A 12,879-nucleotide genomic window follows, 5' to 3' on the forward strand; every position below is an offset into this window, starting at 1 on the left:
TTTTTGGTAGTTTTGCAGCTAATTACAGCCAAGCAGGGCAAGTCGCTGCTATCACCAGGAGTACCTGGAGAAAGGTTTTGGTTCCCTTACTGAGAAGCCAGGCAATAGGGGATGAGAAAGGAGAACTTAAAGGGTGAAGAATGGGATCTTTTTTTCTTTCTAGTCAGGCTGGGATTTCTGAAGGAACCCAAGACAACTAGATGTCCTAATTGCACCCGTCTTCCCCACTGCCTCCAGCCTAAATCCTAAGGCCCAGGTAAATCCCAACATTGCTGTATGTTGCCTTCTCATCAAAGGGTTTGGAGTAAATCAAAGTTTGTGTGTTGTGGACGCGGCCTGTTGCAAACTCCAGCTTGCACCGGTGGAGCAGTGTCTCACATGATGCAATGCGGATTTACCCTGCGTATTGCTATGCCGTGGCTGGGCCGCCCTCCGTCCCAGGGCGGCTCATCCCGGCCTCTCGCTTGCCCCCACAGCTTTGTTCCTCTTGCAGCCCTGGGTGGCTGGGGATCGATGGCTGGACTTGTCCCTCCTCGTTTCACCCTGGGGTTGGCATGGTCTGATCCGGGCAGTTGGTACTGCTGGTCCTGATGCTTGCAGGAGCCAGCGAAGCAAAGGAAACCTGGAGGTAAATCTTCTCAGGCTGTGTCCGTTCTCGTTAGACCCGACTGAATTTGTGGCATATGATTTGCTCAGAATAAGATATGCCGCAGAAGTAGCACTTTATCACCTTGAAGGAAATGATGAAACCTTCCCTCTGCTTGAGTGGTCGAGAGGGGAAAGAAAGGAGAGGCCAGTAATTCCCTGCAGCGTTAAATGGGAGCCAGAGAGCCGTTTCTGACTGCCAGTGCAGCCAGTACAAAGGAGGAAAGGGCTTTGGGGCAGAGAAGAGAGATACGATATAAATCGTTGCAGTCCTTGCCGTGTAGGACACTGGTTGAGCTGCATTGCAAATGCTTCGGGGGCACTGGAGATCACATTTGAACTCAGCTCAATGTGGAGAAGCTCTCGGTTTTCCATCAATCGTGCGCTGGGTTTTCAGCTCCCTGAGCATTAGTGATTTCTTGAATGTAGGCTTGACTTACCAGCTTAATGTTTGCAGGTGTATAAAGCAGCTGACGTTTTCCTCCCTCCTAACAGGATTTTGGGCTGTGTTTCCTCAGGTCCCGAGCTGTTGATATGCCATTCTTCGTGCCTGGCTCACCTTGCAAAACCTGATTCTCTCCCCAGGTCAGCATGTGCAGCTGGGAGGTTTCCACCAAAACCTATGTGTCTTGGTGTTGGTTTGCTGAGGGAAGCCAAGAGGATTTTAGACCCTCCCACCCCATCGTGCTTATGAGGGGGATGGAAGATAGATGTGGCCATGGCTCCCACATCCAGACAGGCAGTGATATAGGTGCTGTCAGCCCTCCAAATCCAAAGCAAGCCAGCAGTGCCGTGGGTTGGTTAAGGTGCTGCATCTGCTTGAGCCAAAAGGAATGACCAGGATCCTGCGTGCAGCAGAGCAAGATGTGCTTCCCCTGCCCTGGTGTCCGGCACTGCTCTGGCACCAGCCTCTGTAACTGAGGAGTGGATTGCACTGATTCGGGGTAAAATTCTCCCCTGCATGAGACCGTTAGTACCTCTCTGTCCTAAATTTTCATCGTGCCTAGGAAACCTTCCCAGAGAAGGTTTTGCTGGAAAAATTTCTTTTAACAGATCAAAGCCTCTCTTCTGGTCCTATTCATCGCTTCTCCCTTCAGGAGAAGATTTCTGCCTGTGAACAGACTTGTCTGTGCCCTCAGAAAAGCTTTCACAACATGAGGAGTTTTCCCCCTTAAGTTTCAAAGAGGCGAAACTTGATTTTGGCCTTTTCCCCCCCACATTGAATAGAAGTTTCTGGCTGAAAACCTCTCTTCTTCTGGCTCTCCTAAGCCCTGGGCCCTGATAGATGCCCAGAAGAGCCCTGTGCAGCCGGTTAGTTAGGGGAGACCCGCGGTCGCTGGTGGGGAGATGGAGCCCTGCAGCCGCTAGCACCGTTGCTGTGACCAGGTTCTGGCCTGGGCCCGCTTCGGCAGGCAAAATTTGTGCCGTCTCTGGGTTTGCGTGTGTGCGCTGTTTTTCCTTTCTCCCTTTCCTCCGGCGCCGCGAGGGGGTTTGCTTGGTGCACTGCTCGGGCAGGCGGGCAACCCGGCTGCCTCGTCCCGCAGCCGGCGCGGAGAGATTCACCGTGTCCTCTGGTGTCAGGGGCTCCGCGCCCGGATTCGGGCTCCCAGTCCCAAGGGAAAGAAACGCTTCCTGGTGAGCTGCGTGCTTCTTCGAACACGATGTTTGCGTCCGATGGATCTTGGTGGGCAAAGCTCCCTGGTCGAGCAGTTTGACTCGGTAGTTAGCGCGACGGCCCCTTGCCCTGCCTCGGGCAACGCTGTCCTTCCCCCTGCGCGGGGCTCCCGCTGCCTCGTCGCACCCGGCTTCGGGAGAGCTAAGGAAAGCAATGCTCCTCCACCTTTCCAGGCTCTCCGGTCTCCCCCTGTGGCTGAAGTTTGCTGGAGGGCTCTTGCAGGAGGGCTGGGAATCCCCCCGGCAGGTCGGCTGCTCTCTCCCGGCGCCGGGAATCGGCGTGCAGCTGCGCGGTGACGGCGCAGGGGGGGACACGGCCGGGCTGCGTGGGCTCATGCCTTTATTTTAAAAGCCAGGCTGTGACTCGATGATGCATCTCGCTCGCCCTGCTTCCCCGCTGGCCCGCGTTTATCTCCTCCCAATTAAAGAAGGGCAGATAGCGGGTTTAATAAGGCCCCATGTATGAAAGATTAGTAACGATTTCGTTTCCAACGTGTCGTGGGTTACGAGGCTGCTTGCACAACAACGCCGCGTGGGGACAGCTAATTGCCGTCCCCCGTGTCCCCCGGGCTGCCACCGCCGCTAGCCGGGCACCTAATTGCTCCTGGCTCCTGATTGCGTTTTGCTGGTGGTGGTGGTTAATTTGCAGATCCTGCCCGGCGCGTGGCCCTTGCCGCTTCTGCCTCTCCCCTCCCCTCCCCTTCCCCTTCGTCGAGTTTATTAATGAAAACCTTATCTCCCCGCGCAGATAATGCCAGGAATAATTAATACTCGCCGAGGTCCATCGGGCTGCTCTGCTCTTCCCACTGCCCACCCCTGCCCTGCCCTCCCTGGCAGCTAGATACGCGGCCGGGTCGGAGCTCGGGGGCCGCGCGGGACGGCGGCATCCCCGTCCCGTCACTGCCAGAAATGCCGGCGTCGGGGCGGCCGCGGCTCTGCATCCTGGCGCACCGTGCCGGCGCCTGGCCAGCTCCTCGCCCGGCTCCTCGCCCTCCTTTTTCTTCTTTCCTGTTGTTGCGTTTAGAACCGCCGCCTCTCGGCTTAAATCTTGCGGCCTGATAAAGGGCGACGGCGCTTCCAAAGCGCCTGCGACGGCATAAATAATTCCAGCGCAGAGAGAGATTTACGGCGATATAAGTGTCAGGAGTGAGCCCGGTTTGTATTAATGGCCTTATTAGTTACGTTGCTGTAAAATACCGTTACTCCAGTTGTTCAGCAGCCATGGCTTTGCTTTGCAGCATTAATTCCACAAATTGGGGCTTTTTGATATAAATCTTGGAGCCTGCTGCACCCCATTAGAAAATCCTTCATGATACGCCAGAGATCTTAAAACGCCTTTGACGGAGATGGGCACGGGAAGAAAAGCGCCGTTCGGAGCCTAAGTGTGGGGTGAAGAGGGCAAGCGCCCACGTCCGCCCTCGTACCGCTGCCGCGTCCCCCCGCGGGCCGGGGACACGGTGGGTGCTGCAGCCGCAGCCGCAGCAGGGCCCCGGCGAGCAAGTTGCAGCAGCTCTGTGTGACCCGCGGCCCCCGTCCTTGCTCCGTACGTGCCGGCGCTCTTCCCCGCGCGCCCGCCCTGCTTCGCCTTTCGCTCGCCTGCGCCCCGTGGGGGAGATGCCGGCTCCCGCCGCGGCTGTTTTGCAACTCTGCAAACTTTCCGCCAGCAAGCTGCCAAGCGCGCGGCGAGGGAGACGGCGGGGGGAGCACCGCGATAATTGAAAATAAATGATGCATTATATGGAATAAATGTTCCGGTGCAGCCGGCTTGCTGCGGCTGCTTATTTATTTATTTTTCTTGCTGGCCTCGTTTTGAGGAGCGAAGGTGCCTGGGAAGGGGAGATGGGAGAGAACGTGATGGCACCTGCGCGCGCAGGCAGCTCCGAGGCTCTCGCCTGCTGCCGGAGGAGACGGCAACGGCAGGGGGATGCAACGGCCCCGGAGCAGAGTCAGGTCGAAAGTCTGCCCGGCTCCGTGCCCTGGCCCAAAAGGGGCCAGCACCCGTGCAAACAGCACCCGCGCCCGGCAGGAGCCTCCAGGGCCTTTTCTCCGCTTCCCCCTGGTTGCACCGAGGGATGTCCCTATATTTAACATCCATCCTCCGGCAGCTCTCCCACCCCAAAACGGGGCCGTGCAGCAGTGAGCTGGGTTCAGATGCCGGTCCCGTGGGGCAGGGCTTGGCTCGCAGCACCAAGGCTTTCCTGGCGCCCGGAGCGAGCAGGGCTTTGGGGAAAGCCAGGCAGCAGCGCGCCGGCTCGCGCTCCGTGCGGGAGCGATGGGGCAGGGGTGCAAGGGGTGTGCGAGGAGGCCGCGGTGCCTCGCTGGAGCCCTTCGTTGGGCAGCAGTGGTGACAGCGCTGCTCCTCCCCTGCGTTAACACGCGCAAAGCGAGGGGACCCTCTGCCCGAGGCGGGCGGCGTTTGCAACGTTCCTCTAGCTCGGATTAACCCCGACCCTGCTATTTGTGATGGGAAGAGGCCCCGTTTTCCTGGGAGACGCCGGGTTTGACCAGGAACGCAAAGCTTTCTCCTGCGTTGGGTCCCTCAAGTCACGGACTGGCCATGTCGCCGTCCTTACGCCTCCACGCGACTCAGCCTGGATTATTAGTTGGCTGCTAGTTAATCTCGGGAGCTGCATAAAGGCTTTGAACTGCTCTTTGAAGACTGAGCGGATGATGCCTGCTCTTGCCTGGGAGTGAGGGGTCTGGAGGCGAGAGCCCGGCTCTGGATGGCGTTACGCTGGTCTCACCCAGCAGGGGCGAGCGGCTCCTCTTGCTCCGATCATCCCGGGATTTTTGCCAAGTTAATGGGCTCCTGGCGGCTGTGTCGCGCTCAGGAGCAGGCGGGTGCAGGCGAGCCATTTTGGGGCGAAGAGCCTGGCCGCGGGAGACGGAGCAAGCCCTTGGCTTCCCTCGCGGCGTTTCCTCTCCTGCGTCTCGTTCGATCCCGGGATCCGGCTGCGGGCGCTGGCGGAGCCGAGGGCGTTTTGCAGACGAGCGGCGCTGCTGCCCGCTGCTGCCTGCGTTCGATGCTCCTCCTGCGCCCGCGGGCCCGGCGGAGAGGGCCGGGAGGAGCAGCGGCGCCGGCACCGACCCCGGCGGGAACCGCGGCGCCCTTTGGTCTCGCCCCGACCCGCTCTGCGATGCTTTAAAAGCAGCAGCACCCATCTGCAGAGCCAGGGGGGCCAGGGGGCTGCGGAGGCTCTTGCAGCCCCGTGCAGGTGAAACCAGAAAATCCGGCACGCGGCAAAGTCGGGGCCGCGGCGGTGCCCATCGCTGCCGGGCTCCGGGGCAGCGAGCGCGCGGGCGCCGGGCAGCGAGCGCGGGGCGTGTTTGCCTTTGAGCCACTCGCTAAATTATGCTCTTCCCAAATGCAATAAATGAGAGGTTTCATCAAGCCCAGCCAGGCAGCACTGATGAAATCCTGGGGGCCGAGCGAGTCGCGCGCGTTTGGTTATTTATCCCCCTCCCGGCGGGGCCCAGCGCTCGCGCCCCTCCGCGGCTTTCGAGGCCTCCGCCGGCGAGCGAGAGCCTCCGCCGCCTCCGCAGCCTCTTGGTCCAGCCCCGCGGGCTGCTGTGCCTGGAAATCAAGGGGATTTCTGCCCCTTTCGGCCATGCCGTGGAGGCCTCGAAGCCCACCGGACCCTGGCGCGGGGCCGCCGCCGCCGCCGTGCCCCGGCTGGCTTTGCCTAATCGCGGCGGGAAATCGCCGGCCGGCGGCGGATGCTGCCGGGGCCCTGCCGTCGTACAGGGATTTAACCCCCGGGGCCGGCGCTGCTCTCCGTCTCCTGTCGCTTTTTATATGTTTATTATGCCAACGTAAAGCGTGGGGGGGGACACGATTTTTTTTTTTAATGCCGCTTTAACCGATTTATTAATAGCCTGTAATGCTAGCAGCCGCTGATCTATAAATCTGTCCTTAGGAATTTATAGGGCAAATATCCCCGCGCCGTATTAAAGACACAACTCATAACCACCCGTAAGCGCCGGTCCGTTAAGTCAGGCAGCGGGAGAGCATACTTACGGCGGGGACGGGAAAGGGGGAGGCGACTTCGCGGCACCGATCTCCTCGCACCCCCCGAAAACCTCCGCCTCGGAGACCCGCTCCCGTGCCGCCAGCGCGGGTGTCGGCGAACGTCCGCGGAGCCCGGAAGCTACGGCCGCCGGGGCGGGAGGCAGCGCAGCCGAAGCTCTGCCCCATCCCCGCGGGCTCCCAACGCCTCTGAGTGACGCCGAGCCCCGGGGATCCCCGGGGACCCCGTCCCCGTCCCCGGCCGGGTATTTACCGCTGAGCTGCTCCGGGCGCTTAATTGCTGATCAGAGCCAGGCAATCAGCTCGCCCGCGGCAGGGGCCGCCGCGCCGAAGGTGACTCCTGCGGGAGCCGGGCGTTAAAAATAAAGGCAGTAATCACCGGGAGGTCGTTAAGCGAGCGGGGGGCGGCTCGCACGGGGGGGGGGGGCCGGGGTGCGCCGGGGGTTCGGTGGCTGCGACGCTTTGGAGAGCGGCAGGCCCCGGCCCTGGCTCGGCTCCGGCTCCGGCTCCGGCTCCAGCTCGTCCAGCCGGCAGCGAGGGCGGGATCTGGCCCCGCGCGCCAGAAGCACCCCGAAGGGTCCATCCGCACGGGCAGGGAGCAGGGAGGTCCGAAATGCCTCCAGCTGCTCTTGGGGTCACTGCCGGGACCTGCCGGGTCTTGCTGCCTCCGCCTGGACATCCCACCACCACCCGGCCCCCTCTGGCGGCCTCGGGGCTGCCGGGAGCATCCCTGCTGCCGGCTCCGGGGTCCCCACCAGCTCCGGGGTCTCCAGCAGCTCCAGGGTCCCCACCAGCTCCGGGGTCTCCAGCAGCTCCAGGGTCTCCACCAGCTCCGGGGTCTCCAGCAGCTCCAGGGTCCCCACCAGCTCCGGGGTCTCCAACAGCTCCAGGGTCTCCACCAGCTCCAGGGTCCCCACCGGTCCAGCTAAGCATAAATGTGCCAGTCAAGGCAGAGAGCCAGGAGCCGGGGGGCAGCGCGGCTTCTCTGCCGCTTTGCAGCCCCCAAACGCTGCGTGTTGCAGCTGTTACACCGCGGCCGTGGGGCCGGGCGGGAAACGTTGAGCACCGGATGAGAGCGCGGGCTGCGCTTGACGGCTCGGCTCGGCCTCGCGCCGTCGGAGCCAGAGGTCGATTCGCCGCTCGTAACTTAATTAAGGGGGAGGCTAGATCCGGAGGGGACCGTAGGAAAAACCGGCCGGGGCAGGGTGCGAGCGGCTCCGCCAGCGGCTGCGCGTGCGGAGGGCAGGGACGGCGCCACGGCTGCGCCTGCCTCCGGGCGCGAGCGAGCCGGCCGCTGCGTTTCCCCCCGGAATGGAAAGTCGGGGGTGAAGCGTCGCCGCGACACGGGTCCGGGCTGGGACCGGCGGGGGCCTCTGAAATGGAGCCTCCTTCGCGCCAAGCAGGGCTGCGCGGCCGCAGCGAGCGTGTGCAAGCGCCTCCCCCCTGCGGCGCGGCTCTCGGGGTCCCTGTGGTGGCTCGGGGGTCCTTTGTGGTCCCCGCGGTGGCTCTGGGGTCCCTCGTGGTTCCTGTGGTGGCTCTGGGGTCCTTTGTGGTCCCCGTGGTGGCTCTGGGGTCCCTCGTGGTTCCCGTGGCAGCTCTGGGGTCCTCGTGGTCCCCGCGGCGGCTCTGGGGTCCTCGTGGTCCCCTGCGGTGGCTCTCGGGTCCTTCGTGGTCCCCGTGGTGGCTCTGGGGTCCTCGTGGTCCCCGTGGTGGCTCTGGGGTCCCTCGTGGTTCCCGTGGCAGCTCTGGGGTCCTCGTGGTCCCCGCGGCGGCTCTGGGGTCCTCGTGGTCCCCTGCGGTGGCTCTCGGGTCCTTCGTGGTCCCCGTGGTGGCTCTGGGGTCCCTCATGGTTCCTGCAGCAGCTCTGGGGTCCTCATGGTTCCTGCGGCGGCTCTGCAGTCCTTGTGGTCCCCGTGGTGGCTCTGGGGTCCCTTGTGGTCCCCACAGCAGCTCAGGGGTCCTCGTGGTCCCCGCGGCGGCTCTGGGGTCCCTCGTGGTCCCCGCGGCGGCTCTGGGGTCCTCGTGGTCCCCACGGTGGCTCTGGGGTCCCTCGTGGTCCCCGCGGCGGCTCTGGGGTCCCTCGTGGTCCCCGCGGCAGCTCTGGGGTCCCTCGTGGTCCCCGTGGTGGCTCTGGGGTCCTCGTGGTCCCCGTGGCGGCTCTCGGGGGATGACGGGCGGGAGCGGCGTTAAGCGGGGTTTGCTGGAGCCCCCGGGGTGAATCGTCCCGTGGGGCGCAGGCGCCTCCGCCGCGGTTTTGGCTCCCTTTCGGCCCGGAGGCCGGCTGCCGCTTAGAGACACCCAGCTGCCGCCGAGCGCCGGTGACAAGGGCGTCTGAGCAGGGACGGGTGACAAGGGCGTCGAACAGGGACGTGTTCCCGCCTGCTGTTCACCCGGAGCCAAACGCGGCTGCTGCGCCGGTTGCGCGGGCGGCGCTGGGTTGTGACGAGGTGGGGAAACCCGGAGATCGGCGGCGCTGGCGGGCGGCTTCTCCCCGGCGGGGCGCCCGGGCTCCCCGCGAGGGCAGCTGCCTCCGGACGCCCGAAACGCGGGGGCGGCAGCGAGGCGGTTTGTCCGGACGTTTTCCGCCGCGGGACGGGGCTGAGCGGCTTTTGCGTTGCCGAACGTCACCTCTCTCCCGCCGCGTGGGAGCCGGGATCTGCGCCGCCGCTTCGGGTTCCTCGCTGCCCTTGCGAATCGCACTTTAAAAATAGACGTGTGGGTATTAAAAAAAGAAAAAAAAGGCTCTGGGGAGCCGTGCCAGGTCTTGTCTCCAGATGGTTGCACGAATTGCAGTCCCGAGCGGGGAGCTGTGATCCGAGCCGCCGGGGCCCGCGCGCTGCGTCACCGCCGCCACCGCCGCCGGGCTGTGCCGGCCAGGGGAAGATGCTGGCCCTGCTCCTCCCAGCCGGATTGCGTCCAACTCGGCTCGCGTGGAAACCGGAGGCTGCGGAGGGTTTATTGCAATCGCCTAAACCGCGCGGCGGGAGAGCCGGGCTTAGCCCCAAAACCGGGGGCCGAAGCGGGGCATCGCTGTGACGGCCGTTCCCTTGCGTGGCTCCTCCGGAGAGCGGAGGGCCCCCAGGGAGCTTCCAGGAGCCTGCAGCTCCCGAAGGAGCTTGCAAGCTGCTGGCAAGGGCGGCGAGGTTTTGTGTCCGGGTTTGCGCGCTCCCGCCCGGGCGGACGGGCGAGCGGGGACGGCTGCGGGGGGCTTCGGCGCGGCGGGGAGCCCGGCGGGCTGTGGAGCCGGCAGCTCGGAGCGGCAGCCCGCAAGCTGCCCCCAGCTCCCGCCGCTCCGCCGGGAGGGTCTTGGCGGCACCAGCCCCCCGGCGCTCTGCGGCGAGCCCCGGACCCCCCCTGGGGATAAAGCAGAATAAATCTCCGCAGCCCACTCGGCCCCCGCCTCTCCGGGAAGCCCTTCCCGCGCCGGGCTCCCGGCTGGGTGTTTGCAGTATTTTTGCTCCTCTCCGTTATGAGCAAGCGGCTTTTAAGAGCCGGGCAGCAGCGCCGTGCTCCCCCCCCGCTTCATCGCCCCACAGCACCGCCGGCCCCGCGCCCGCCTGCCCCTTCAGCCCCCTCCGGCGCCGGCGCCTTTTCACCCCCCGCTGCCCAAATACCGGGGCAGGCGGCAGCGGCAGGTGAGCGGGGAGGAAAGAGCCCTTTTGCCGGCGCCGCTGGAAGAGCCGCCCGCGTTGCATGAAGCCAATGGAGCAGAAAGCCCAAAAAGAGCCACATCCCGGGGCTGCCGGGGACAGCTCTGCATCCTGGGATCCGCCAGGGATGGCTCTGCATCCCGGAGCGGTTCAGTTTCTCTGCTCATCTCCAGGCCTGCACCAAGCCGGCTCCCAAAATAGAAGCGGGTCGAGTGCTGCCGGGATTGCGGCCGGCGCTGAGCTTCCGCTGTCCGACAGCATCAGGCGGTCGCTGGCCCAGGGCTCGGCAGGGCTGCGCAGCCCCGGCGCGCTCGTAGCAGGGATGGCGCTGGGGCCGCCACCGCGGCCGCCGGGCTCTGCCTCTGCCTCTGCCCCCAGGAGAACTCCAGCTTCCCCAGGCCGTGTAAACCGGAGCAGCTCCGTGCACGGAAGGATCCGGGAAGGCTGTGCTTGATCCCGGCGATCCCGGCAGCAGGGAGCTGCCGCCCTGCCAGCCGCAGCCCTGCAGGGCCGGGTCCCGCTGCCATCCGTGTCCCCCGGAGCGCCTCAGGCTGCAGCCGGGATGGGAAACGCTCCGTCCCGGAGGCTCCAGCAGTTAACTGGTTCCCACGGACGGGGAGCACGCGGGTGAAGCCAGATGTTTCCGGCGGGGCAGCCCTGCCGCAGGCAGCGTCCCCGTCCCTCAGACTGCCCGTCCCATCCCCGCCGTAGCATCGGTGCACTCGGGCTCCTGCAACTGCTGCGCCGCTGTCTCCCGCTTTTGCAATTAGTGCATTTCTGGCTAATTGCGTGATTAATTCAAACACGTCCAGCCGCTATGTGGGGGAGGCTGGTGGCGAGCCCAGGAGCTTGCACGGGCCGTGTCGGCAGCGCGCCCCGTTTCTGAGTGCTGCTCCGGGACCAGGCGGAGGGGCTGAGCCCCGAGCTTGCAGCGGCACCGCGCGGGACCCTCCGCTTCCCGCCGCTGCGCGAGATGGCTTTCGGGCTCCCTGGCTGCCCCAGGCGAAAAAGATTAAATAGAAAAAACAAAAAAAAGGACATAAGAGCCCCAGCGAGAGCTAAGGCACAACGTAAGCCCTGCTTCCCATGCTTGCTTTCCTGCATTTCGTCCTCCCTGCAGAGCACGTGCAACGGCAGCTTGGAAAAGCCCCACGGTGACGCTTGGCCGGTGCCTTTGCCCCCCACGAGCATCTCCGGCTATGCTCGCACTGGGAGAGGCAGCCATGCAGGTCGGGCGCTGCCGCTGCCGTTCCTGCCCCTTATTTCAAAGAAAACATTTTTTTTCTCTTTTTCTCTTTCCTCCAAAGCGGCCTCCGGAGAGCGTAATAGTGAACGACGGCCCCAGTTGTGCCTTGGGCAACGCCGCATCCCCGGACGGCGCCTGCGGGTCCCTCCGCTGCCGGTCCACAGCCTCCGCGGGGGCCTCACGGATTTTCCCTGCTGGTTCCCGGTTCAGGTGTGCACGTCCCAGCTGCAGCAACCCTCCTCCTCCTCCTCCTCCTCCTCCTCCTCCTCCTCCTCCTCCTCCTCCTGCTCCTGCCTGGTGCACGGTTTCCCGGCGCACGTGGCCAGGAGGGGAGCCGGCACGCGGAGCAGCGGTGCAGCTGCGAACAGCCGCGCTGCCAAGCGGGACCGGCTTCGCGCGGGGAATAATTGCTAGGTGCTTTGGGAGCGTAATGAATCGAGGGCCCTCGTGCTCTTTGTTTATTGACTCTCGAGGTATAATGAATACTTGCAAAGATAAGTATTGATTTTCCTGCCTTCGCGGTGAACCCGGCTGGCGGGGGAACGGGGATAGCAGCAGCGTGCCGGTGGGCGGCAGGAACACCAGGAACACCGGGGCGGCTGGCGCGACGGCAGGCCGCAGCCTTGCCCCCGGCTCCGCGGCGTCCCCGGCAGTGCGGGACCCTGGCGGCAGCTGCCGCAGTCCCGGCTGGGCTTCCGGGCTCGGCCCCGGGGGGCCACGAGCTCCCGCCGGCGCCAGCCACAGCCGGAGCTGCGCTGAGTTTCCGCTAAGCGGAATATAATGCGCAGGCTAAATAATTACAGAGAAAATCAACATGGACAGAAAAAAACCATTTGCCCAGCTCCAGGACAAACCCTGCTTTTTCTTCCCTCTGGAGGGGGGAAGCGATTAAAACACAATCCTAGCTGAACGCACCTTTTCCTTCCCCTTCCCTGGTACTTCTGGAGCACACACGGATTTGTCCTGCCAACCTTCTCCCTGCCAGGCTCTGGAGCCCTCCCTCATCAACAGCAATGAAATACCGCTCCCTCCTTTTGCTTATCCCCAAAATCGAAGAGTAAGGCTGTTTTCTTTTTTCCCATGGCAGGGAAGGGGGAAATCCTTGCGGGGCTGGGAGGGGAAGGGGGGCATCCCTTTAAATTTGGGGCGATGCAATGCAAAGCAAGGCAACGCGACGTGCGGCTGGGTTGACCTGTGGTCCTGGTGCCCGCTTTGCAGCGGCCGTTCCCGCGCATCCCTGTACGTCTCCGGGCAAAGCGAGTCTCCCTCGTGGTTCCCCTTGGGGTTTGTGCCCTGAGGTGGGGGGAAATAATTCGCCAGAAATATGCGCCGCGTGTCCCTGTGCGCGGGGCCCCGGGCGGGCGGGCGGGGGTCGTTTCTGAGCGGGGGCCCGGCTGCAGCGCGTGGGCAAGGGCAGCAACAGCTGCAATTTTCTGGGGTGCGCAAACGAAGGCTTATGGGGCTGGGAGCATCGCAGGGATGGGAGGCACCTGCTTGGCTTCCTCCCCTTGCAGCATCCCTGTCCCACGGGTTTGGCAAGCCCTCGGGACCGCCTCGCGCGAAGAGATCCTCCAGAAACGTAAGCCGTCGTTCTTGTTTACGATACAGCTTTTCTGGCTATTTCTGTAATGCTTTTC

This window comes from Apteryx mantelli, chromosome 17 (assembly GCF_036417845.1).
Source record: "Apteryx mantelli isolate bAptMan1 chromosome 17, bAptMan1.hap1, whole genome shotgun sequence".
In the NCBI taxonomy this organism is placed as follows: domain Eukaryota; kingdom Metazoa; phylum Chordata; class Aves; order Apterygiformes; family Apterygidae; genus Apteryx; species Apteryx mantelli.